Source organism: Ambystoma mexicanum, chromosome 12, assembly GCF_040938575.1.
Source record: "Ambystoma mexicanum isolate Mex_15411 chromosome 12, UKY_AmexF1_1, whole genome shotgun sequence".
NCBI lineage: Eukaryota > Metazoa > Chordata > Amphibia > Caudata > Ambystomatidae > Ambystoma > Ambystoma mexicanum.
This window is the reverse complement of record NC_090936.1, coordinates 73,049,686-73,077,086: the sequence shown is the minus strand read 5'-3', so window position 1 is coordinate 73,077,086 and position 27,401 is coordinate 73,049,686. Positions and strand designations below refer to the sequence as shown.

The following is a 27,401-nucleotide window of genomic DNA, read 5'->3' as shown; positions in this document are numbered from 1 at the left end:
GCAGAAGGTACGGTGTGCAGCGACAGCCACTGCCCAAGTGAGCTGCCTGACTACCGCCAGTGGAGCGGAAAGTGGTCGCTGCAGCATTTCGCGGTGGTGTCTCCCATCTGGGAGGGGGAGAAGCAGCGCAGTGCAGACCGCTGCTGCAGCAAGGTAAGTATCTCCTGACTGAGGGAGAGAGGTGGCGTGCGGCCGCATGAACAAAAAAAAACAAGTAGACAGTGTTATGTGGGCTAATAACTGACCAAAGAGCGACCAGGACAACCATCTACTGGTGTTCTGTCCCCACCTGCCACAGCTCTCATTTGGAGAGTACTCATATGGCGTGGGCTGGGAGGCCACAGGGGGGGGGTCTTGGTTAATTTGGGACCGGGCTGCTGCCCTAAAGAAGAGAAGCCTGCAACACTCTCTGGCACAGGCCCCACAAGTCCAGCTCTCCGGGGTACATTGGCCCCCCTGCCACGGCCCTCAGGTTGCATGTGCGGCTTGGTCCACGGAGATCCCAGAGAAGTACAGCTTCTCAGGAAACAGGTGCCATAGACCCGGGAGCAGCGGGAATACATCATGCATCGGGACCCCAGATTCAGCTACCGATGCCCGAGGGCCTATACTCGCCACCCCAGGGTGTCATAATTTTCAAACACCCAGCCCGAGCCCAAGGAGGGCAGCTTAGCCTGTGGGCACGTTGTTCCATAGTCACCTGTTGCCCCAGTTCGATGTAAAAGGGAATCCGGTGACCCTTGGCACTGGCTAGAAAGGCTGGACATGTTCTTTGAAGTGGCCGAGGTGACAGAACGCCAAAACGAAATGCTCCTGCTGTTTTATGCTCAGGGGGATGTTCATAAGTTATACAGGGTGCTGCCCCCAGACAATGGGTCATACCGCGATGCAGGAAGGGCGCAGTCTAACTACTTTGCACCAATGAATAATATTGATTATGAAAGGTTTCAACTCCGGCGGGCTTCTCGGGGGGGCAGGGGGGGCCGATGAATCCATTGACGCATTCTATACCAAGCTGCGCCAGTAAGTAGCCACGTGCGCGTTTGTCGTCAAAGAGGAGGAGTTGCGCGGTCAAGTTATTCAAAGATGCCATTCCAGCCGACTGCGTACCCAGATCCTGAAAAGGGCAGGAATACCCCGTGTGAGGATCCTAGAGCTAGGGAAAGCCCACGAGCTTGAAAGCCCACGAGCTTGCAGGGGCGCGATCGACCCATATGGAGGTGGCCATGAAGGGGATGCAAGTGGAGGATGTGCACGCGCTCCGATCCCAGAGCAAGAACGCCGCTCAGGTGAAAGGGGCCTAGAGTGGTGCCGCACCAAAGAGGGAAAAATAAGAGGTGCCCCAGAGAATGTGCGAGTTCTGTGTATGAGGTATGCCGCATGCGGGACCGTGTCTGGCGGTACGTCGGCAGGTGCCACAAGGCCGGACACTACGCACATTTCTGCAAGGCCCCCTGGACGTCCTTCTCTGCGGCCAATGCACCTGAGCCATGGAGAAATAGGCGGGCTGAAGTAGCTGTCCAAATGGCGCCCATCCCGGAAGACGCTGCCTGGCCCCAAGCGGGCGGAGGAGGGGAGCACAGCAACGAGGCCGACCTTGCAGCCCTACTTGAGGAAAGATGTGTTCCTTCTGATAGAAAAGTGGCAAGGACCGCCAGTGAAAGATGCCAGAGCAGCAGCCCGAGGCCCGTGCCCGGCGCAAAAGGCCCGTGCCCGCCATTGCAAGAGTGCGGGTGGATAGGCCGCCTAGCGGTGAACATTGACCGTCCTGGTTATGGGTTGTTGCCTTATCAAATCTTTTGTTGTTGTTACCCTTGGCACAGGATGTTGTGACGGCAGTGCGTCACCCAAGGGTGCGCGTGCCATCACGTGTTTAGATCACATGTTTAGATGGCAACCCTGAAAGGGGCAAGGGGCGAGCGGCTTCCGCTTACCATTACTACGCTCCTAAACTTCCTCCATGGATGTGCTGGAGTGGGGCCCGGCCTCCCCGGAGCCCATAACGCTGATGAATCCCCCTGCAAAGTACTAAAATGGTATTGACCAGTGCCACGTGCACAGCCCTTTTAACCCCTTGGCTACCAAACCTGTCCCGCTTGACTGGTCCCTCATTTTGTGGCTACATGGGCTGGGAGGTGACGGGCATGAAACATAAATTAAAAAGGTATCGATTCTTTTTTTACGACGCTGAAATCGCAAACAATGCTAACATTGTAATGCACCCTCTTCAGAAGCATTGCCTTTCTGCTTGAAATGAGAGTTTCTGAGAAGCTCCAGCCCAGGTGCCCCCTCGCCCACCGTCGCCCCCTGGCAGCCTCCACCGACTATCTAAGAAACAGATCTCCCGAGCTCGCTGTAAAGGGCAGACATGGGGGGCGGCTGCGCCTCCAGACAGGCCGGGCCTGGGCCCCGGTCCCCGGAGGGAAACATTTCACTGCTGCAAAGCAGGAATCCGATTGGGTGAAAGGTTAAGCGGAAATCGGTGGCTTTTAATCTGCTCAGCGCCGCAGACCTCTCCCTCTCCCTCTCTCTCCGCGGATGGCCGAGGCAGGAATGCGGGTGATGGATGGATCGCTGCTGCCGCTCGCCAGGGGCCCAGAAGCGCCGGGCAGATGTGCGCTCGCATGGGCCCGGCCACCACCAGAGCCAAACCGGCGGCCATTTTCAGCTTCCCACGATTGCTCCATATTACGCTTCTTCTTTTCTAGGCTTGCTTGTGTACCCTGGTCTTTGTGAAAGCCTTCGCAGTTTCTCATCAGTGTGGGACGTTTTCCTTGTGTACAGCTATATTCGCACGGACTAAAACGTGTTATGGCCTGTTAAATGCACAGCTCAATCGCATAAAAAGTGAATACGCACCAAGTGCTTGCCTGATCCTTGCACATAAGTGGCGTTTCCCAGATATGTGTACAAGGGTTATGATAAGATCGTTTATTCATATATACGCCTATACACAATGTGTTTCAAAGCGGTTGCCTGATCTTTGTACGCAACACCCAGTCCCAGGAGGATAGCTCAGCCTCAGCAGTAAAGCGCTCGCCTTGGAAGCAAGACCACACGAAGCAACACTGGTTCGATCCCGGGGTGCGCGCTTAGCAACCTCCGGGTGTTACACGTGTTATATACAACTAAGAGACATATTCCTGTAACAGCGCCTCGATGCCGCCGGGCTGTGTGAGCACTTTAAAAATGCAAATTAAAAAAACACAGGTTCGCCTAATCTGTGTGCACACCACAAAGGCGTGCCTGAACTTAGCACACAAAGCAAGCATTGGTTGCACAAGCACAGAGACTGTGTGCTTATGAAGCATGAAGCAGGTATACTGTGCTTTGGCTAGACCCCCCTTCCCCCATCGATCCCCCCGTTTTGTTTCCTGGAGGGAATGTGGCCCAGTGGCTTGTTTTCAGACAGTGAATTGGGGTCTAGGGAGTTCTAATCCAGACTGTCCTCTGGAAAACATGGTATGATTTTGGACAAACCCATCCCGCGGTGGTGCAGATCTTCCAAAATTGGAAGCGCTTGGAATGGGGCAAAACATCGGCACAAAGCGCTATTGATGCAATCATGCCATTATGTAAGCACACTTGCCGTTGTTCGTCTTGGGAACCTTTCCCAGCTGAGCTATACTGGAACTCTTGCCTTAAAGGGGACCCAACCCCTAGAGCAGTGGTCTGCGACCTGTGGCTCTCCAGGTGTTTTGGACTACAACCCCCATCACCCCGCGCCAGTATAGTCAATGATGAGGGTCATGGGAGGTGCAGTCCAAAACATCTAGAGAGCCACAGGTTAAAGACTCCTGCGGCCTAGAGCCTGACTGGCCAGATATTTGGACTACGACTCCCATGATCTCTCACCATTATCTAGGATGGCCAGGCTTGATGGGGGTGGAGAGGCAAAGGTTGCTGATCCCTGCCAGACCTAGAGATACAAAAAAAAATCGTATTTGATGAAGTGCCCCCCGCCACCCAACTACTCACTTTAAAATAAGTCTAGTGGATGGCTCACTAGGTTCAAGCACATGCTGAGGTGGTGTGTAAGCACTGTGAAACGTGCACGTGGCAAAGGCGTGTCTGCCAAGTACTATATCAAGCCTATCAGACTCAACTGGTATCTAACTGGTAGTGCAGAGCCAGCGTGCTATCTATCTGGCCACCCTCCCAGTCTGGTTTCCTGTTGGAACAGTGCTGGGTGTGCCTTGCTAACCAAGATGACCCCTGCTAATGCCTGGGACTCCATTTCCCCGGCTCCTCCCTCTGGGCGAGGGTGGATGATGCGGGCCTAGTTTGAGCTTCATGGTACACGACTGAAAGGATGCTAACGCACTGTTACGTTAATTGCAGAGCTCCTGAAGAAGGGAACTTTCTGAAACCTGTAGAGCGACTGCTTAAGTTTCCGATGCTAGCCCTGAGTCCTGCATTAGTGTCGCCCCCCATCTTTTGCAGACCTAGCAACACCCCTGGCGCATACAGGGATTTCTTATGTGAATTCAGGATGAACATACTCGCCCTTAGCACAGTGGCAGATTTAAGGCAAAGGGCCCCGTGGGGAGCACCTGGTGTGGGCCCTAGGTGGGCGGGTCATGGAGGTGGAGCTTTGGGTGGGCGGAGTTAAGTGTGGTCACAAGAGCAGGACGATGAGAAAGAGGGGCGAGGGAGACAGAGAGGGGCAAGGGAGAAGTGAGATGAAGGGATGAGAACGAAGGAGAAAGAAATATAAGTAAAGACAGGGAGGCTGGGAGAGGTAGTATGCATAAAGTGAGTAAAGAGAAAGAAAGATGGAACATAGGATGGAAGAGGAAGTCGTGGGGGAAGGGCAATGGGGTTAGAGAAGAATACAGGTGAGAGAATGGTAGAGAAACAGATGAAAAACGAGATAGGGCGATGGAGGGAAAGGGAGAAGAAGGCAGGCAGGACAAGAAAGATAGAGAAACACACTCAGTTAGAGAGCCACAGAGGTAACGAGGTGGGCCGCTGAGGGCAGCTTGTGTATACGCAGTGCTGCGGTCCATGAATTCCCCTCTGAGCCGGGCCCCGAGTCTTTGACATACCGGGCCAGGGATGGTCCCTCTCCTGGGGCTTCCTTTGGGGCAGCCTCCAACTTCAGGGCGCACATCAGTGCAGATGGCACTGTTCGGGGCCGCAGCCTCTGTTCACTCCATCCAGCCAAAGGCAGGCATTTCCCTTCACTGGTGCAGGTCGTGATGGGGGAGTGGGATGGAGTGAGGCTTTCTCATTCATGACTGTCCCCAGCTCAGGGTGCTTTTCACAAGAAAAGCCCACCAAGAATGTTGTCCCCTTCACGGCTTCGGACTGTAGTGTAGCGCCTAGGGAAGGAAACTGCGGCGCTAGCGAATAAGACAAGAAACTTGGCCCATACTTGGTGCCCTGCCTCCAACACAGCCAACATGTAACTCATACCTGGTGGCCTGCCTCCCCATTCCCAAAATAACAAATGCACACCCTGAACAGTTCTGCTCTTCTTTCACAATTTTAGGCTAAACCTTTGACACTGTGAAAGAAGGGCAGAACAAACGCACACACGACTCAACTCGAACTGGAGTGACATCACAACAGAAAGGGCCTTTTGCTGTGTGGAAGGGGTGGGGCCTGGGGCAGGGGCCCCGTCGCCATTTGTCTGCCTGGCGACCGTTAGATCCGCCTCTGCCTTAGCACTCAAGGGGTTAAAGGGCCTTCGCGTGTCCTACGCCTGTCTCTCGCAGTTCACCTAATGTGCCCACCTTGGCTCCATAGGTGTAAGTGTGGTTGTGCCCACATAGGCGTTCAACGGCTGTCCCGGGGAGCTGTCTATGCGAAAACTGCTTTTAAAAAAAAAAATTGCATAAGGTTAGGTCAGGTCAGACTGCTATGACATGTAGTCTCGGGAGGATAGCTCAGCGGCAACGTGTTCACCTTGGAAGCAAGACGACACGGAACAAAACAGGTTCGACTCCCGGGTCTGCGCTTAGAAACCTCTGGGTATTAAGCGCGTTATAAATAACCTATCATATCATTGCACGCGTAGGTGCGATACCCCCCACCCCCCACACGTTCTAATCCAGGTACGCCTTTAGAGGCAGGGGTTTATGAGTCCGGTCCGCGAGAGCCCCAGCGGCACCATGTTTTCAGGATAACCACTGACTATTGAATTGAGTACCAGTTGTGATTGGGTAGCAAGCGCTTTAAATTAAAGCCCTATATAAAAAAACAAATTATAATATTATTTTAAGCTCTGCACCTCGCAGATTACATCTTAGTTTTACCAAAAATTCAGAATCCACGCCAAGCCTGACCATTCTTCCTAAAACATCACCCCACTAGTCATAGCCGCTAATAACTGAAGGGTCGCGGGAAATTATAAATACTTTCTGAATGCAATGCATCCATTACTTGTGTATTCAGACTGAGGTCTCGAAGGGCCACTCACCCCAGAGAGCTAGAAAGCCATAATAAGGCGTGTACCAATGCCAAGTAACACAACACGAACTCAACTTCCCTTGGGAGTTATCCTGTTCCCATGTATTTTGTGTGGATAGCTTGAAAACCCGGAGTGGCTGTAGCTCTTATAGGCGAGACTGTGGCCTACCGCTATAATGTCTCAAAAGGGACCATGGTCCGTTCAGGATTATGTGGGAAGATTTCATTTAGCTAAGCCAAGTTTTTTCAACAATGATTTGTCCGCAGAATCGTTTGTCAAACTGGTATGCAGTCCTCTTTGGGGGCAGAAATGCGGTTACAGAATTATAGGACTGCTTTTCTGTACGGGCAAGGGGGTCTGTAGATGAGGTCTGTAGATGGGGTCTGTAGATGGTGCAAGTCTCATATTATTCTGCCTTAAGAAGAGCTTATGCTAGAAAACCTTTACACTGCCCACCCCACTCCTGAAGTGCTCTGAAAGTGGCGTGGCGTGTCTGCAAGTGGGCCTACTGTAGTCAGTGGAGGAAAGGAATAATGAAAGGTAAAAGCAAAGAGGTGGGGGGGGGGGCACAGATGAAACAATCAAGGGGTTCAAACCTAGGCGTGGGGAGGTTAAGCTTCAGGGCCTGTTTGTCCAGCCAAAGTGGATCAGAAAATCTGCACCTTGCGGGTAAATGCTGGGGTGTCCAATGGCGAGGGGCGTATGTCTCGGGAGGATAGCGCAGGGGCAACGCGCTCGTCCTGGAAGCAAGACGACACAGGTGCGATCCGCGGTCTGTGCTTAGAAACCTCTGGGTATGAAGTGCATTCTAAATAACCCATTACAATGAGCATAGGAGCAGTTACAGGGAGATATGCTAAGCAGACTGTGTGATGGACACAGAATGTGCTCAAGCACAACTCTGAAGTGTGTCGGCTTTTAATACCTGGGAGAACGTTTTACTTTTTTCCAACAAAACAACCTGCAGGGCCTGGCGGTCAATCCAGAACGTGGGAGCAGCAGATGTGGACCATTCTGAAATGGGAGCATTTTACTCCCTAGTTCTTTAAGTTGGTAGTACAATGATTTGTTTAGTGGGCACAAAAGTGAGTCTAATTCCAAAATGAGAGTATTTAATAAGCCAGTAAAAATATGGTTTAAGCGTAAAACAGAAATGTGTTGTGATTAATATTTCTTTGCACTAATAATGTTTTTAAATTGTTTTAATAGCGCTCTAATCAGGACGTATTGCCATACATTACTACTAATAGTAGAGTGGCTTGCTGTGGCGCTACATGTGAAACAGGTATCCAGTCATTTTATCAAAAACAAAACAGAGTGGACAAAAACACAGAAAAGTTTAAATAAATATATAAAGGGCAGTGGGGTTAAAATGGGTCTGGATGGGGTTGGGGTAGCTTTAAAAGGTTGGAAAAAAAGGGCTGTTTGGGGGGGGGGACCCCCAAATAAAACAAAACCAAAAAGAAATTGTGTTTTTCGAAATGTGTTCCACTCCGTTATGTAGCACTCTGCTTTTGTGGTCGGTAAATCACACATAACCAGGCAAGCATATACATGGAGGTGCATGGGTGAAAGCCAGGGCAGCTCGTATCCGTCCGTTTCTTTTTTTAGGTGGGAGTGTTTTTACTCTGCATTTTAATTTTTTGGGAGTATTTTATATATGTATGCATATATTTACAGGCAGCTGTTCTGGGGTCTTTGGCAGGAAACAGCTTTTTTGTAGAGTCTCACCCAAATCTCTTTTACTCGGCCCATCTATTTAAACTACAGGGTAACATCCCTAGCTAATTAAATCTAAGAGAAAGCACCATATATGTTTCACCTTAGATCGTGGGTCTGCAACCCTGTGCCTCCCCACATGTTTTGGACTGGTACTCCCAGGATCACCCACCATAGACTATGCTGTCAAGGGATGAGAGGAGTTGTAGTCCAAAACATCTGTAGAGCCAAAGGTTGCCGACCCCTACCTTAGATCAAGCACAGTCCTGAGTGGTAGGGGTAGGGGGGGGGAGTGATGACACAACATCACAAAGCGAATACATTCCCAGCCTTTATCACTCAGGTACACAAGGCGGGATAGTTGGTGCCCATTAAGCCTGAATCAGATTACAGGCTTGCCACATGCCTTATCTAGTGCTCAGGAAATACTATGTAAACAACACGTGTGTGATAGGGCAGCCAATATAGCCTGGGGCAATTACACGCCAGCCTTGAATGCCTCCTGCCGATTCCCAGGGGAATAGGGAAACTATTGGGAGTCCAGCACGTCCACCTCTCCTCTGTGAGCACAGGCCCCACTTCCTCTGCAAACCCTAGAAGAAGCATTGTCAATGCCAACAGGTTGGGCTTGCATGTAGGCATGGGAAAGGCACTGCCGTAGAGGTATTACCTGGCTACTGGTGGTAGCAAGTGCAAGGTGGTGCAAGTACCTGGGCATCTAATAGCAGTGCCTGGCAAATGCTTAATGTTTATACACAAGCCAAAACTGTTAAGCTGCGGCACAGGTTGCTTGTAACAGGACGTCAGTGAAGGACGCATGCTGCTTATAAGTAGAGTGACTGAAGCAGAACAGGTTAAGACATTTTTATTACACCAGTAGAGCGTTAACTCCAATTAAGTCATTAACTCTCAGTAGACCACTTTGAAAAAGCACTGGCAGGCATTTCGAATGCAAGGTTTGATGTTAAGGCTTGAATAAAGCGAGCCCAAGGAGTTCCCCTTTGAAGGTATTATGGGCAGGGGAAGGACATGGCCATAGGGATTTGCATGGGCAGTCAATGGGTGGGCACATAACCAAACACCTGCAAGCTTTGTGTCCCCCTTCCTTTGCCATTTCTCCCTAGCTGTACTCTAATGCAATAGTTTCGGCTCGCCTAATAGCCCATTCTAAGCAGAGGTCTATAACTGCCAAAAGGAGGTAATGTGAGGATTTGTGGGGGTCACGGGGTGTTGCTTGCAGCATCTGGGGCTCCTAGGAGAGCATGAACCATAGCATAAGGGCCACAGGTAAAGCCGAAAATATAGGGCGGGCGTTTTTTTTATGGATTTCATTTCATGGCTCCTGGTGGGTGTTGTTCAAGGACACTGTTGTGCCTAGGGCTGATGGGAATTGTAGTAAAAAACACCTGGAAAGCCAGGGCCGAGATCTGAAAGGCTAAATCTAGCCCTCTGACCGCGACAGACGCGCCAGCAGGAACATCCCTCCAAACAGCTGCAGGAAAGGAAAAACTGCACGTGGAAATGTTGAGTCCGTGGCTGAGCTAGGACTCCAGCTCAACCCTCTTCTCCACAACTCCTGTGCCCCTGCCGCCTTCTGTCCTTTCCCATTCTGTCCTTTCCCCAACTAGGCCTGCACACTGCAAAACCCACTGCTTCGGGCAGACAGACAGAGCAGGCGTCACAGCCACTGGCAAATCCTGAGATCTCTCCTGCAACTCAAAAGCCACGGTTCATTTTCAGGCTCATAACTGTGGAGTTATTGACCAAATGCCCCAGTGGCGCTCCGTCGAATGCATTGTTCTGCCATATTTAGGCAGCTTCACGAGGACATTCACCCACACGCGGGACGGTAATTATAAGCATCATAGAAGTGGCGCACATACCATTGCAGCTGTTCAGAGAAGCGGCGCAGGTCACAACCACCAAAGGACGGCCTAGCGCCGGGACCTGCCCGCCCTGCCCTGCGCGTGCCGCGTAACTCAAGCACCGTGATTGTGTACCAGGGATCCCCCGGACGGACTCCGGTGCTGGAGTGAAGTCCGCTCACTGCCAACTGACTCAGCAAGCACCGGCAACGGTGGGCGCGCCGCCGCCGCCACCATCGTAGAGGGCTAGCAATAGGCGCGCACACCTACCCACAGCTGGCTGTTCGGAGACTTTGCAGACAGGCCGCCCGCAGACGTCCAAAGTATGGCCTTCCTGCGGGACTTCCTACGTGGAGACTCGGGACCGCATTACGTGTTTGGCGGTAGTGCTAAAACAGGCGGTATTTGGAAATACTACCTGCTTTACCGCCCCTCCTATTTCTGGCTTTTGGTACCAAACCCCAGAATACCTCATCTGCATTTGAGTAGGGGGGGGGGTAACTATACCCAGAGAAATGCTGTAAGTGTGGCGCTATTGCCCATGCAGTTTTTCTGCAGGTGCCCAATGGACCTCCAAAATGCGAGTCTCGGGATGATAGCTCTGGGGCAACGTGCTCGCCTTGGAAGCAAGACGACACGGAGAAACCTCCGTGTGTTAAGAGCGTTATAAATAACCAATCATGTCATATCAGCAATCGGCAGTGATATCAATTGAGAAGTAACGCCGCGCAACTCCGGGGATCGAACCTGTGTTGCTCCGCGTCATCTTATTTCTAAGGCGAGCTCGGTTCCCCGGAGCTATCCTCCCGAGACCAGGTTATCCCAAGAGGACGCCCGTGTGTTCTGCTATGGATGTCTCCCCTCAGGGGCACAGAGGGAAGCCGCCTCCAGAGAGAGTGGGTGGCGCGGAGCAGAGCCCAGAGAAACCCAGTCTGTGTATATATGTTTGAGAGCAGAAGGCCCGTGTTTGTTTCTGGTACAGTGAGCAGGGGCGTCTGCCTGACACTTTGTTGGCCGACCCATCGCCTTGCAGGCGGCCTTCGCTCTATAGAAGGAGCTCGAGGGTTTGTATACGGCTGAACGTAAACACTCCTGGCACCCCCCTCGAGCACGCCGTCTTGAAACGCTCTGGTCATATGCAGGCCAACGCCTTGGGGCGGGCTCCAGTGCTGGTCGCTATTGGAAGAGACCTTGTGACTGCCAGCAGGGATGGCAGTGGAGGTGTTGCAGAGGGTGCGGGTGGGGCCTCATTGTGAAATGTTTGATATGGGCATTGAGGGGGAACGGCATTGGGAATAGGTGTAAACGTATGCTCAGCTCCCCGCATCCTTAACAATGCAACATTTGCAATACATATTTAAAAAAAAACACGGCCAAACTCATGATATCAGTGCCTGCCAAAGACTGACTTAATACCTGTACCCAAGCCAAAACGGTTAGCTTTGCCAATGCTTGCTTTTAACAGGTCTTCAGCGCAAGGAACAGAGGACACACTTATTGCTTATAAATCAAGTTGCTGAAGGCACCCTTGGTTAAGACGTTTTTATTACACCAGGAGCTCATTTGCAGTGGCAATGAAACTCTTAAGAAAGTGAAGAAATGGCACCGAGGGCTGTCCGAGCCATCTCAAGCAGAGCCCAGAAGGGTGCCTTTAGAGTAGGGAGGGCCAGGTAGCGGGGGGGGGGGGGATTATGGCCAATGCGAACTGGTATGTTCAAGAATGGGTCTAACTGTGTTTGGAGTTATGCATAGAACAAACTAGGTAGAAAGCAACAGATTGCTGTGCATGCCATTCAGGATAACATGTGAGGGGGTGTTCTAATATGGGGGTGGGGTGTGATCCGCTAACACCAGGAGCCTAGGGGGCGCCTAGGAACTGACTGGAGAGTAAGGCCTTGTGATTCCTTCCAGAAATGCAAGCACATTGGCCAGCCGGATGGTGTTCCAGCAGGCAGGGTTAAACAAACAGTATACACCCACCTCCCTCCTATCTGTACTCCAATGCAATCATTTTGGCTTAAAGATGCTCCCAGGGCACCACCTAATAGGCAAAACTAAAAGAACTCTGCATGTGGAACCGATTAAAGCAATCAGACTGAAGAGCCGAGGCAGTGGGAGACCAGAAGCAGTATGGAAGGGAATATTGACACATACATGATGTGGGTTTCATTTGGCATTTTCTCTTTAGAGTCACAAATCACTGCCTAAGCTTCAATGTGGGCAGACTAATGTAAAAGTCGCGGCAGTTCCCCACTCTATTTATTTATTTATTTATTTGCATTTATAAAGTGCATAAAACAGCCCAGAGGCATCGTGGTAGCTGTGATACTACGGGCAAGAGTAATGGTAGGTGTGCTCATGATGTAGTCTTCATCCGGTGGCGGCAAGACGAGGGTAGGCAACCTCAAACCTCAGGAGGCCAGTCCCGGGTCTCCCAGCCACCACCACAATTCAGCCGATCAGCGCACTGGACCTGCAGAACAATTCCAGATCTAGCACATTTTCGGTGCCCGCGTCTCAATACCCTGCACAAAGAAATAAAGGAAGGACTCCCCCAAACTCTGGGACAGGGAGACCAATTGCCAGTTGTAGGATTTATTTATAAGCATTACGCGCACACTGCCATGGGGCAGAAGGCCTCCCCTCGTGGGGCTTAAGGGCCGGTGTAAGATCCAGTATTATTCAGGTGTGTAGCCTCACCGCCTGGTCATTCATTACCTCGGCACAATTTGCCATTGAAAGTAATATTCTGCTTTGAAAAACAGTCATCTGGTTTCAGTAAACGCTGTAAAAATCCATTTTCCCAGCCAAATCAGTTTCTTACATGACGTGGTTAAAAATGGATGCCATGCAACATGACATAAGCACTTGAGCATTTCACATCCCACCAAAAAAAGGGTCCATGTGAGCCAGATGCCAACGGGGCAAGAAACACCTGCAGTGGTGGGGATGAAAGCCTACCAGCACTACCCCAAAACTAACCAGCATAAGCCTACCAGCACTACCCCAAAACTAACCAGCATAAGCCTACCAGCACTACCCCAAAACTAACCAGCATAAGCCTACCAGCACTACCCCAAAACTAACCAGCATAAGCCTACCAGCACTACCCCAAAACTAACCAGCATAAGCCTACCAGCACTACCCCAAAACTAACCAGCATAAGCCTACCAGCACTACCCCAAAACTAACCAGCATAAGCCTACCAGCACTACCCCAAAACTAACCAGCATAAGCCTACCAGCACTACCCCAAAACTAACCAGCATAAGCCTACCAGCACTACCCCAAAACTAACCAGCATAAGCCTACCAGCACTACCCCAAAACTAACCAGCATAAGCCTACCAGCACTACCCCAAAACTAACCAGCATAAGCCTACCAGCACTACCCCAAAACTAACCAGCATAAGCCTACCAGCACTACCCCAAAACTAACCAGCATAAGCCTACCAGCACTACCCCAAAACTAACCAGCATAAGCCTACCAGCACTACCCCAAAACTAACCAGCATAAGCCTACCAGCACTACCCCAAAACTAACCAGCATAAGCCTACCAGCACTACCCCAAAACTAACCAGCATAAGCCTACCAGCACTACCCCAAAACTAACCAGCATAAGCCTACCAGCACTACCCCAAAACTAACCAGCATAAGCCTACCAGCACTACCCCAAAACTAACCAGCATAAGCCTACCAGCACTACCCCAAAACTAACCAGCATAAGCCTACCAGCACTACCCCAAAACTAACCAGCATAAGCCTACCAGCACTACCCCAAAACTAACCAGCATAAGCCTACCAGCACTACCCCAAAACTAACCAGCATAAGCCTACCAGCACTACCCCAAAACTAACCAGCATAAGCCTACCAGCACTACCCCAAAACTAACCAGCATAAGCCTACCAGCACTACCCCAAAACTAACCAGCATAAGCCTACCAGCACTACCCCAAAACTAACCAGCATAAGCCTACCAGCACTACCCCAAAACTAACCAGCATAAGCCTACCAGCACTACCCCAAAACTAACCAGCATTTACAATAGCGGAATTGCTCGGGCCCATCCAGCGCATTTACAAGGAATTGGGCCAGAAATGCAAGACGTCTTTGTGAGGCATCGAGCAAATGAACTCAGTATCCTTTCTAAGTATTCCGAACTCTGCGGATTAACATATCCAATCCTCATCAATCTTTAGAGGAAATATCAGAGAATCTGGAGTTCGTAATGCCATTTTATGACAAAAGTAAAAAGCTTTAGGCAAAAAGCACTAATTCAATGAACTGGAGTCCTGAGGAAGCTCGACGAGCGAAACATGCAGACTACAAGCTCTTACTAACTAGTTCCATGATCTGACGGAGCCAGTGGAACATACATTGATCAGAGAAATGAAGGATCACAGAATAAAGTATCACCAGGGAGATTAAAAAGACAGTAATCTTTCCGCACTGTTGAATTATGGCTTGACATCACTACATCGTTTATACTGAAAGGCTATTCAACTATTGGCATATCAACGCAAAGCGCTCTCACTTAATGAACCCGTTACCATTTTCGGCGGAAACTCCAAATGAAACCTATTTTGACTTTTAAGATTACATCTGAAAAATGATGAATAGGCACAAGGCAATTATATGGTATAGTCTAGACACTAAGACTCCCTTAGCCGTATTTTCAATATCAACCTAGCATTTTTATTAATCTTGCAAGGGTAACCTTGTGGCAGAAGTGCACTGTGAGGGGGGAGAAAGCTTCCAAACCCACACAACTATACAAAGCATGGATACAAACCCTGGCCCAGTATCAATAAGAACAAAATGGCGGGCCCGGGTCATTGGCGCAGTCCAACTTGAAACAAAGATAACATGGGGCCTGTGAGCAAGCATCACAGGGAAGCAAGTAGCCTTTCTTGAAAAGAAAAGGCATCCCAGCCCGATTCTTGGCACGCTCTTGGAAATGCTTTTTGGCAAGCAGCTCTGCGCTGGCAATCATTTGCGTAATTGGAAGGGTTTCAAACAGAACTGTAGCGGGAGTCAAAGGCCCGCCATTGTGAGCTGGGGGATGCGCGCGCCCCGGATAAGAGCAGGGCGACTGGAGGCCCAGAGTGTGCTCCCAGCCCTGTCTTTGCTTGCTACGCACCATCTTCTTACTGACAAGGCTGTGGCGGGCCCATACTGGAGAAGCCCCCAACCACCCAAAATCCTAAAACGCAAATACAGCTAAATCTTATGGAATGTATAACATCGACAATTTAGACCCCAAAAAACTAAAAAAAACATAACTGCATGACTTCAGGTTCAGGGCAATGGAAAGAACGCAGCACCAGGCCTCTTGTGTCGTGACAAGGGTTCCATGTGTTAATACCCCCGCAAAAAACTCGCCATACATTATTTCTGGGTATAATATTACCTGATACCATGACAAGCATGTCTGAGGAATGGCCTCCTTCACTCTTCCTGAATTGGGAACCAGTGGCAAGTTGGATAGGTCATCTGTCTTCCACGATCCATTACTGCAGATTCTGCACTGGAATCACAGTTCAGATGGAAGCCCCAGCCCCCTCCGAACCCGCGCCCCAGGATCCACGCCAATGAGAGAAAAATAACAAAGGCTTCCCGGCCTATGGATACCTCAGGGTCCTCCGAGTGTTTCTCTTGGCTTCGAGAGGAGTCTCATGACATTCTGAAAAGCAGAGCAGAACTTCAGAACCCCACTCCCTCACTTGAAAAGTACACAAGGTTAGGAAAAAGCAAGACTCGTCCAGGCTGAAGGCCCATTGCACCGCGCGCGAGAGGCCAACGATAAGTGATTTTAATGCACTCCAGAAAAAACCATGTGCAAATCGCTCAGAACAGAATATTAGACACCCTTGGAGAATTGGTGCGTGTTCGGTGAATTTTGACCGCAAACCATATGAGAAAGTGTTTCTGGAAAAAATGCATCTTTTTGCCAAATGCCGATATGATATGATTAGGTTTCCTAACCGAAATGATATCTTTATCACCCTTGCCTCAAAGGCATGAAATGCAAGACGTTTTCCTTAATAACACGGGGCAATTTTACTCCTTCATTGCTTCCTGTTTCACCAGTTCATTGACTTGTCACTTCTCACCCTCGGATTAATACATCCTCTACTTCACTAGTGCTTTGCATATAAACTGCTCACCATGAGTGTTGCACTTCTTAAAGTGCATACAAAAAAAAGACAACATGTTTCAGTACTAAAGTAAGTAACAGAACTTCATCAGGGATGACACTTATGGACGCTTCACATCCTGGTAATGTCTGTTATAAGGCACGCTTGTCTTTTAGGTTACTTTGATCCCTGTGTTGTGATTAATAGACTGGTTGCAGCCAGTTAATTATGATCCTAGAAAAGGAAGACTTTGCTAAACTGTGCTTTGTGGAAACCAATGCTACTGCAGTTTGGATAAAATCAAAGATGCTAGTATAGCTTGGTTTGTTAATTGCAACAGCTGTAAGAGTCATATAGGGCAGCTGTCTGCAACGTGTGGCTTTCTAGAGGTTTAGGGCTACTGCTTCCATGATGCCTCACCTTCGAATATGCTGCCTGGGACTGATGGGAGTTGTAGTCCAAACATCTTTGACCCCACTACAGCTTTCGCTTGTACCATTTTACCACAAAGGTTAACAAAGCCAATAGGTTTGACTTTGTCCTAGTACGTTTTCCAAGAGCTTCCTCGCATGCGGCGGGAGACTTTTGTAAGGATTCGGAAGAGTGACACACTGAGCGATTACATGTGCATGTGAGCTTACTTTAGCACGTAATGTGACTCTTCGTCATATTACGTCAGCTTAGGCCGCCGCAAGCTGCTAACATGCCTTATTGCCAGGCCTAGCCGCGAAGGACAGTAATATTTTATTTAATGTAAACTCATCAGTGCCTACTCAAGAAGCCATTGCCAATTTAGCACCAAAGGTTTCCAAACACATAGGCCTTGATTCATGGAAATATTTGTGTGTAAAATGGGGATTTGCATGCCATGCTGTGCTCAAATCCCCAGGCATAATGGCATGCAAATCCCTGTTTTACACCCAAATAGTTCCATGAATCAGGGCCATAGTGTGGATCAGGTTCAGTGCCCCATGCCCAATTTGAGGATTGCAGGTGGGTTTTACCGTTACGGCTGCTATATTTTGATTTTAAGGCAGCACCATGGGCGCCAACTTGCGATTTTCAATACAGGGCAGAAATGTCAACACTGAACGAAGTAGCCGTACCTGTCCCAGGGTCAAAACAACACATTACACACAGGGCCAGCCTGAGGGCAGGGCCACCCGGGTGACCGCCTGGGGCGCCCTGCCATTAGCCCCCCCCCCCCGCCATGCCAGCTTTGGGGAGTCTTTCAAGGGCTCCACTGAACTGGCGTGATGGGAGAAGGCATGGCAGGCGCTCCGTTGAAATTAAATGCGTTTCCGCTCTCGTGAGTGGAGTGCAATTGATAACAAAAGGGCACCAGCAATGCCTATAGAAAAATATGGCCCCTTACCGCATTACCAGAGCGCCACATTTTTCTTTTTCTGCCCGGGACGCTGAGGCTTCTAAGGCCAGCCCTGATTACACAGCACAATCTGCAACAGTAATTGGAACAGTTACAGGAAGATCTAAACATTGAAGATCTCAGCAACAGTCACCTAACCTGCTGAGCTGCCTTTGCCGCATTCTGCTTTGGCCTGCTCCCTCACCACCTCCATTCAAGGATTAGGTGGTCTATTGATGACGCAACCGTCCCATTCTGAAGTGGGCAGCACTTGCTAATTTTGCAAAATGCATGCTGAACACTTCACAAACCTTGAGCAGTAGGAGGCGAGCCTGATGCCTGCTGTGCCCATTGCATAACACCCAGTGAGTATTTTCTTTTGTTTTTTGGTTGTCCCATACAAATACTTGATTTCCACTGTGAGAAAATGACACTCATGCCCCCGTTGTTCATGCAGGTAACTGCTTATGTACTCGTGCCTATGGACAGCACACCAATTTTTAAGGATGAGAATGTCCACATGCTTGTTTGGAAGACAATATGTATTTATTTCATTTGTATAGTGCCCAGACCAAGAGGTATCACAGAGATAGAACTGCATATTCCATGAAGCCTTTTTCCTGCCCAAAGTAGTGGGTTGTATACAAATGATCGAATTACAGTTTACCGATTCACAACTGACCTTCTGTACAATTGACCGAATTTAAAAGGTCAACTAGGATATATGTGCAGGGGGAAACCCCCTGCAACCCCCCACCCAATCCAAACCCCACCCAATCCCCTTAAATTATTATAAACTTAAACCAACCATATATATATATATATATATATATATATATATATATATATATATATATATATATATATATATAGTGCTTAAAGTGGGCCGGGGCCTGCCCCCAGCAGTCTCCAAAAAGTGGGACTGAGTCGGGGCCCTGCCGGGGGCCCCCGTCCTACCGCAACATTGGCGGGATGCACTATCCCGTCGCGGCCACAGCCGCGACGGGATATGTGCCTGCAATGAAGTCAGGGAAGCTGACAGAAGTGGCAGCCAACCACAGCGACGCTGTGACTGGCTGCCACTTCCGTCATTCATACTAACTTCATCTGGTGACCCCTCGCGCAAGAGGTCACCAGAGGCAGTTACTGTCCCTTTGATTCCCCAGGTCGCCGAGGCGTCTTTAATCCTCAGCGAACCTGGGGAATCCTCGACATATTTCGAGGTTTATAAAAGATGGCTTTGAAAGCACACATTTCAAGCCATCTTTTATAAAGCTTTGCCGATGGACAATTTTGTCCGTAGTGAAAGCTTTATAAAAGATGGCTTGAATTGTGTACTTTAAAAGCCATCTTTTATAAACCTGAAATGTTTAAAAAAATGGCCTGAAAACTAGGCAAACCGTAGGTTATGCACACAAATATATATAAATGTTATTTATTTGTGTGCGTAACTTACTATGGTTTGTGTACTTTGCAAGCCATCATTTATAAACGCAGAAATATGTTATATATTTCTATGTTTAGAAAAAATGGCTTGCATAGTACACAAACCATAGTAAGGTACGCACACAAATAAATAACATTTATATATATTTGTGTGTATACCCTACTTTTTGTGTACCTTTTAGGCCACGCCCCTCCCACAAGCCACGCCCCCAAATGAGGGCCCCCCTCGATTTCTTACCCCACTTAAAGCCCTATATATATATATATATATATATATATATATATATAATAACTAAACAGTGAATTGTACAGAAGGTCAATTAGGACCACTGAAATTCGGTCAATTGTGTCAAAAGGTTAATTGTGATCGGTCAATTCGGGTTATACCAATTAGTTGACTGAAAACACTTGGAAATTGTCCCATGCCATTGGGGCAGCTGCATGGAGTGATTAATGACATGCTGTCTGTCTTCTTCTTGCTAGTAGATTTGATCCATCAGCTGTGATTTTTGGATACGGAGCCTAGAGACTCATTAATCTATCTTCTCAGTCGTGGGTTAGGATTCTTCTTGGTCTGTGTGGACTTGTCACATTATGGCTGGTTTCACAGGGCCTTCGCTGTGATGGGTAGCGGTCGATGATTAATGAAACCGCACGATGGAATCCATTATTTGTGATTGCGCGATATACACAAAATACACACACATTGGAAGAGGAACCTCTTTGTCTGAGCTGGAAACTGAAGTTTAAACTGGCCCCCAACACTAAAGCTGGGCTTCCACGCCTTGAGGAGCTTTACAAGAACCTAGAAATTGATAGACAAACTCAAGTTAAGTCAGTGCTGTAGCTCCCACGTTTTATATGGTGTGATAAACGTTATATGGCGTGATAAATGGCCAAACTCGACTCGTTATCATCTAGACCCATTCAGAAATAACTTTTCCCTAAGGTTCCCTGAAAAGTCTATGCTTTAGTCCTGTGTTTTCAACGGAAATGAACCAATAAGGCAACTCCCAGCAAGCAATGGAAATTGAAATGTAAACCCAGAACTGGAACCTAGTAACATGGAGCTTATCGAAAGATCAAGTTTTACAAGGATCGTTCACTTGCTTGTAAATGTAGACAAGTGGTGGCAAATGGCAAACTTAAGGTTCTGACCTTCCCTGAAGCAGAAACCAATCCTCTTGTCAGTCAAGTATATGTAGGTTTCGAATTGGTGTAAGCAGCACACCATCAGAGCCATTAACGCACAAGTGCGGCAAACTCAGATGAGAAGGCAAGGATTGGGTGGCCAGGTAGAAAAGCTGTACACCCACCTCAGGATGCCCTTGCTTGCTCAGAGAAAGTGACAAGGCCCGGCTTAGCCCCCCCCCCACCCTTCATACACACAGCTGCCAAGTGTTCCCATATCATGTGCGACAACTTCACCCAGTCCTGCTTTTGCACATTGCATGCTGAAACTCACAGGGTTTTACTTTAAATGACAAAACTTAGACTACGAGTGCCAGCATGCAATGTGCAAAACCAAGGGCGAATTGGCAGCTATGTATGTATAAAACGGATCTAGTACGGTTTTTTTTACCGATCCGTCTAGTGTCCTGTGGCTATGCATGAAAAGGCGATCCAGTCCTGTTTTACCGCTTTGAATTTTGGACTTGTAGTTTTTTGTTTTACGTGTTTAGTTTAGTAAAACTACCAGTCCCAGAATTTTCAGCAACAATATGACTGGATGGCCTTACTATATGGCCATAGAACAATTGAGAGCCCTTATTTACGTGCTAGCTCCTCTGGTTTTGAGAGCCAGAAGCACCAGGGCACTCTGGAAGAAAGCAGTTTTTTTTAAAAGGCAATGAATTAACAGTCCTTCCTGCCCGATGCATCTAAATTATTCCCGACTCACTTAATACAAAAAATGGAAACGGACACTGATATCGGCCAAGACATTCAATGCACCTGTGCTGGAGTTAGCGTGTGTGTTTTTTTTTTGGCAACACAATTCTACAAAGATCAGTGCTCTTCATTTCAGCCTTTGGGAAGACTTAACACACACACCACATATTTAGTCAGCACTGTTTACTGGGTTATGAATTTAGCTATGCGAATTGAGATAATTCTAGTATGCGTTACAAAGCAAGGCTTCTGTGGTTGAGAGGCAAAAAGCACGTCCCAAACAACTTCAATCTGTGGTTGGGGCCCTGTACCACTCTGCTGGAAAGAGAGCCTGCCAAAATGGCAGCCCCACCCCCACCCCCACCCCCACGTAGGCGACGTGCGTAACGTTACGCAAAGACGCCGCGAGTACGTAGGCCCCAGCCCTGCAGGCCCTGGAGTACAGGAATGCCGGCCTATCCCGTGATGCCGCTGTGTCTGGAGATACTTAGAGGCCACGGGCCCGCACCCCCCGTGGGATTCGAAGCTTAGTGCAGGAATGCAAGGAAAATGAGGAACGAAACATTTCAATTTCCATGGGCCGCCCGCCCCTCCTGAAGGGCTGCCAGACAGACAAGCCAATACCGTGTGGACATTACAACTAGGGGGCTTTAGCCAGGGCGAGGAGTTCTGAGCCTGCGGCCTAGACGCTGTTCAGGCATCCCCACTGCCGGACAATGGAGAAGACATGTTTAGGTCCAAAACGCCGCTCCTTAGTGCCCTAAGCAATGGGACTTGGCTATTCTAAATCCTCAACTACAAATCCCAGAATCCAAAGTAAAGACCATGGCTTTACTTGCAGCACAGGCCCTGGGTTTAGCTGTGCATGTTAAGGGGGTGTAATGGGCACGTGAGTGGCACAGTGGCCCTTCACAAGCAGAGGCGTGGCTAAGGAAGCCTTTTGGTTGTAGCCCCGGATAGCAGCTCAGGGCTTACAACCAAAAAGCTAGTTAGCCCTGAGTCCTGACAGTCCCGGGTTCGAGACATTTCTGGACGTCCCCTCCCCCCCGAACCCCCACTGTGCAGGTTGACCTTTTTGATGTGTTAGCTGGTACTCTTGCACGTGTAGTAGTTTGTCATTTATAAAGTGCCTTCATCCCATTAGTATCGCGTCAATGCACTTGTGGGGGGGACGCCCTCGGGAGACCGAAGTCCAAGGTATGGGAAAATTGTCAGAAGGGTTAGAATACGTGTGTGCGTTTGGCCAGATAGAAAAATGAGTGGCACGGCCGAGCCCCAGTAGGCATATGGATGCGTGCCGAGAGGTGGTCAGAAGAGTTATAACATAACGAATAAATGCAAAATATGCATACTCAGCTGATTTCTCTGGGTCTGCTCCGCCCCCGGTCTTGTCAGACTAAAGTCAGCCATTTCTGATGGCCCTTGTTTTTGGTTACACATCACTAAGTGACCAATATGACCTCGGTGGCAAACGGGCTCGGGTTAGCTCCCGCCCACTGATCCCCAAGGACCACTGAACGGGTTCCGGCTTTATACACAGGGCTTGGTGTAATCTCTGGTGTGGCGGCACAGCAACATAAACTCACGCAACTTTTGGATATTTTATTTGTAAAGTCACTCATCTGTGAATATCTTTAACCTTTTTGTTTTTTCCTCAGAACAGCATTTCATGCCATCAACTGTCTCTTAGCGAAACTCACTCTTTCCCACAATGCAATGTTACAGTTGTCTCAGTGTCTTCCTGAATACTTTGCTACTCTCAATGTTATTCGCAGACTGCAGCTGTACTTGAACTACAGTTCCTAGAATGCACCTTCAGGACTTTTTCTCAATGGAATCTTATGCATTTTCACTATTTCCCAGAATTCAGCATCAAGGTTCTCACAAGGTCTTAGAGCAGTTTAACTCAATTTCCCAGAACGACCCTCTGTTTTTTTTTTTCTCTCTCATTGGACTGCATTTCTCAAGATGCAGGGCCAGGCCCCACTCCTACCTCCAAGGCCTTCCTTGCAGGCCACTCACTATCTGTGGGGCAATGCCTCCAGGGTCCCTTGTGACACTGTCAATTTCCCAGCACAAACTCCAAGCCCCAAAACCCTCCAACTTGGGCTCTTTTGTGTAGTCCTCATCCCAGAGCAACGTCAGACCGCCACGCAGCATTCTCTGGACCAGTTCTACCCCCACATTTCTGCAGAATAGGTTTCCACGGATGCTCGCCTTCTTCCTCTTTTATACTGCTCCAATTTATTTTACACAAGCTGTTGGGTGGTCACATGACATGTTTGCTGTGTGCTTATTGGTGTAGTGCTCTCTAGCTCCTACTTCTCATTCCCCAGCATTGCGTGACTAATCACGTGATCTGTAGGGGAGGTTACAAAAGCTTAGGCAGCCACCTTGGATCTTGTTAGTACTGTTCAATGGTGAGGCTTGGTCAGAGGTGAGTGTGCTCTGTTCCCCAGTCCTATCCAGAGCAGGTGGCTTTATTTCTGTTCCCATCCTCCTGCAAAAGTCAGATTATGTGGGATTCCTGGTGTGTTTGTGAGGCACTTTTTTTTATACAGGAGTACTTCAATTGTAAAAAGAAAGAGGCAAAGGCTTTTTGTGTGTGCATATTACAGGGCAAGCAGAATTTCAGCTAGAACACCATCATAGTTTCTTACTGGCACTACTACCTTGAGCTTTGACACCGGCCCCCTTCAAAATTCCACAACTGGCAATGGGCCTCATTAAATCCGGATGATGCTAATTCAGTTTTGTGGGTGTATGCATATATATATATAATAAAAAAATATCCCGGACTACAAGTCCCAGAATGCAAAGAAAAAGGACGGACAAGAGTCTCTGGAATGGAGCGCGTTATTACACCGAATTAAAATTCAGTAGCATGCTTTTCCTGTAACCAGGTTACTCCTTGTGACTGTAAAATGACTTTCTCAGCACTTTGATTTTGTTGAAGAAATGCATTCTGGGAGTTGTAGTCTTGTTTTTGAGGCAATGGGGTTTGGGCCCCGGATACTGCAGTCATTTTGAAGTGCAGTAATCCGAAAAGGGTCTGTTCCAGTGAGAAAGATTTGCACAAAAAAATAATATTTCTTAACGTATAACGGGCACGCCGGAGTCCTCTGGCCCTCTTTTGTAAGTTTGGAGTCACATTAGTTGAATACATTGGAAAAAAGCAAAGCACAGGTTATCTTTGGGGCGGGGGGCGGTGGTATAGCTCAGGAGAAACGCTCTCGCCTTGGAAGCAGGTTCGATCCCCGGGTCCGTGCTTCGAAACCTCTGGGTATTAAGCGCGTTATAACTAACCAATTATATTTATAACTGGCGGACAACCCACGCTAAGGGCTTGAGCCAAAGTTCGCGAATTCCTTAGTGTCTACAAAGGTCTATTTTTAACAGTATCTTCGAAGGCTGTGATTGGAGCAGGTCGCAAGCAAATTACGTTAAATTCAATTTCAGGCTAACACCACGCACAAGATACACCATTTCTCTCGCCCCCACCCCCCTACAAGTGTCTTTCCTCAGCCCGAGTTATACGAGCGGAACCCATGCCCTGCGTTTCTCCACATCTGCCACTATTCTTAATAGCTGAGCTATTAACCCCCCCTCCCCAAGGTTGGGGGGGCGGGGGGTCTGTGTGGGGTGACCCCGCCGGTATTCAGACCAGCAGCGACTGACGGCATGATAAACGGGGTTTCCTCGCTCAGGCTGCACTGATTGTGTCCGTCACACCAGCGAAATGAATTGCTGTTCACCCTATGCATGTATGCTTGGCGAATGCTGCTCCTGGAGGGAGGAGGAGGGGTGGGGTGGGAGGCAGAGAAGGGTGGGGGTGACCATGCCAGGCTGTGGCTCCTTGAACCGAGAGAGGGGCCACTTGCCGTCCCGCGTAACAAGCAATTCCCGGCTCAGTAGACTTGTGATCTGTGGCAGCCGGGTGGGAGTCGCCCACCCTGCACGCAGGGCTTGGCCCCCATCTTCCAACTGAGGCACACTGGCACATTTTAGCACGGTCCAGAACAACCCCCCCCCTTTAGTAGGGCCATTTCCATAGCGACATGCGCCCAACAAGGGGGGGGTTAGCCCCCGCCCCCCCCCCCCCCCAATCATATCGCCTCAGGGCAGACCGTGGATTGACATTTCACACAGTGGGCGTTGGAGGTCTTTTAAGCCCCCACTCCCGAGTGTTGCTAGACCGGCCCAACCTTGTTGGCAGGCCACTCTCAGCCAGGCAGCTCCAACATCAAGCCCCTGCTTTTTGAGCCCCCCACCACACCCCCTTCCATCCCCATCGCCACCCTGCCTGAAGAATGAAGCACGGTTTGACAGAAAGGGCCTCTGCAAATATTGTGTCGACTTTTGCGCCATGAATGGAGTCTGGCCCCGTCGCCAGGGCGAGATGATGTCTGCGGCGCAGCACAAGAGTCTGTCCAAACAAGGCTGCCCTCTCCCACGGGAGCGCGGCACTCTCGGGGGATAGAGACCCCGCCACTTGGCTGGGCTAATGAGCCAAGCACCGGCTCCGTGGGCAACAGTTGTCACCCAAGTGACAGGCAACAGCTGAGCCCACACATCTGGAGGCTGGCTGGGACACACACACGCTCTGAAACTCACACCCAACCTCGGGCCCCCCGGCCGGCTCTGGAGACCCAATGATTGTGCTTTAGGTATTAATGCACAGCAAGAGGCAGCGGGATGGCCCACAACGGACGGTACAGAAGTGACTGGAAGGAGAGACATCTTTCTGTCTCTGGGAGGCCCTCGCTGTATGCTCTGTGCGTTCAGAAATGTATGCTTCCATCATGTTTGAGGCATTAATTATTCGTGCTGTGCGTTTAAGACCTTTAACGCACGCTGTCGGTGCTCTCATTCATGCTTGTGTGTTAAAATCCACTATACAATGTTGTGACTGTGCAGGCGTTTCAACATAAGCGGTAGGTTTCAAGGCGCTTGGGCGTGCGGGTTCGTGGCATTACGTCCAGACGTTTTCTAAGCATTCGCACAAATAATGTGAGTTTTAAGGCGCTGGCCGACATGCAACGGTATTCAAAGCGCTCCCTGAAAAATGACTCGTTTCAGTGCACTCAAACATGCAGCCAGTTTCAATGCGCTCAGTCGTATGAAGGGAACTGAAACATATTGAGGATTTCTAGGCGCTAACGTGGGGCGTGTTTCAAGGCGCATAGTCTTAAGAGCGGTTTCTCGATGCACTGGGAGGCACGTGGCAGGTTTAAGACGCATACAAGCTGCATTTTTAATGCAGGATTTCTCGGATACATGCCCACGATCTGCTTCTGAGGCCCTTAGTTCGGGGGTGCTGACAGCCCCCTCCAGTATGTCTCCAGGGGTGGAAGTTGCGCTTGTCCCCTCGGTGCGGAATGTGCCGTGAACAGAACCGATCATTAAAAACAAGCATATGTTTTGCAAATTCGGATCCCAATCAGGCAGGAGCCCGCCCCCATTCCCTGGGGCACCCACCCCCCGCAGGCTTCTTAAACATAGCTACCAGGGGGGAAGGGATGGAAAATAACACAAGAAGCGCCCCCCGGGCCGAGGAAGTCCCTGGGAAGCGGCTTGTTTTCATTCGGGCTGGAAAACATTCACAGGCTAGCATTGTGCCATCTGCAGGGGCAGTGCCCGGAGCTGTAAGGGGGTGGGCGTAGAATGCCAACCTGTAACAAGGATTTCTGACCTCCTGGGATAGCGGGGCTGGGAAGGGGTAAGAGTACACCCCCTTTCCTTGGTTAATTTACACCTCGACCCATGGTCCCCGTTAAACTAATTAGGCCTCCAGAGACATTCCACACAGGGGTAGCCTTGCCATTCCCAATCAGCCCCCCCCCCCCTCCGTTCCCCCAAACAGACAACCAGGGACGGACCTTTTTTGCACTTTATAACATCACAAATTTAAAAAATATACACACATCTTAAAAACTGTAAGAAAAAAGGACTCACCATATAAACGCACTAGCAGGAAAGCAACAACAAAACAGCCCCGTGTGTTTTTTTTTTTCTTTTCCACCCAAAGAAATCGCCTGGATGGGAGGCAACTGTCCCAGGCGCAAACTCGGCTCCTGGCTACGGATCCTCAAAGCTGCGGGACTTGCGCGGGCATTTCCCAGACCTGGGGGCACGGGTGGGTTACAGCTCGGTCGCCTGCACGTCCACTCACACCGGCGCAGGAGCTGCAGGGTCGCATCTGGGCGCCAGTCCCTTCTCGGCAGCACTGCTGCGCCTCCGAGACTCTCGGCAGTAAAGCGAGCCGAGCCTTCTCGGGGGCTGATTGGCCCGGCGGGGGAGAAGGGCTGGCAGTCAGACCCGTCCTGTTTGCAGGAGCCTGCGTGGGCGCAGAAAAGTGGGCCTGGCTCCAGGCGGCCGTGCAGGGAGGCGGTGGCGGTGGGGGAGGGAGGGGGGGAGCCCGGGCTCGCTCGCTCGCTGGCTGCACGCTTTGCGGGGTTGCTGTGTGCGGGCCCTGTGCAATGACATTGCAGGGAGGCCAGAGAAAGTGCAGTCTGGGGTACAGAGCGAAAGTCCTCATGCAAATATCCATGCACAGGGGTAACA

The 27,401-nt window shown here is 49.6% G+C and overlaps 1 protein-coding gene across 2 annotated transcripts in view; it reads right to left on the bottom strand.

Annotated features, from left to right (window-relative positions):
- The window catches only part of PRICKLE1 (prickle planar cell polarity protein 1), a 168,679-nt gene extending 141,522 nt beyond the window's left edge, over positions 1-27,157 (bottom strand). For both annotated transcript variants that reach the window (XM_069628023.1, XM_069628024.1), the window contains exon 1: positions 26,793-27,157. The gene's annotated coding sequence lies outside the window, so the exon portion shown is untranslated. The remainder of the gene's footprint in view (positions 1-26,792) is intronic.
- Positions 27,158-27,401: the final 244 nt, after the last annotated feature.